Below are 375 nucleotides of genomic sequence, written 5' to 3'. Positions count from 1 at the left end.
TTTCAGCCTGGACGTGTGCCAGCTCAGCCTCTCTGCTCCGGATCTCCAGCAGCTGTTCAGACGGACACCTCCTGCGTAAAAAGAATGCACCGACTAAATTGTTATTATAAAACGGTGTTGTCCAGGTGAGTGATTGACAGGCCAGTGAGCTGAGACTTTTTAATACGGCCATGGGTTTCTGACTGTGGACAGGTAAATACTGCTAATAGACAGGGAGTCTGAGCCTTTTAGTGCTATAAAAACTTCAGATATTTTGCATTTAAAGTAAAAAATATATATAATTACAGGTGCATTGTGTAACTTTTCTGGCGGAGGCCTCGTCAAACGCTTTTTCTGTGGAGATGTTTTTACTTTGTCTGGAATGTTTCACACTAG

The sequence above is a fragment of the Boleophthalmus pectinirostris genome, unplaced genomic scaffold (assembly GCF_026225935.1).
Source record: "Boleophthalmus pectinirostris isolate CB_2022bp ecotype Guang Dong unplaced genomic scaffold, ASM2622593v1 HiC_scaffold_13, whole genome shotgun sequence".
NCBI classification, from domain to species: domain Eukaryota; kingdom Metazoa; phylum Chordata; class Actinopteri; order Gobiiformes; family Gobiidae; genus Boleophthalmus; species Boleophthalmus pectinirostris.
This window is presented reverse-complemented; position numbering follows the sequence as displayed.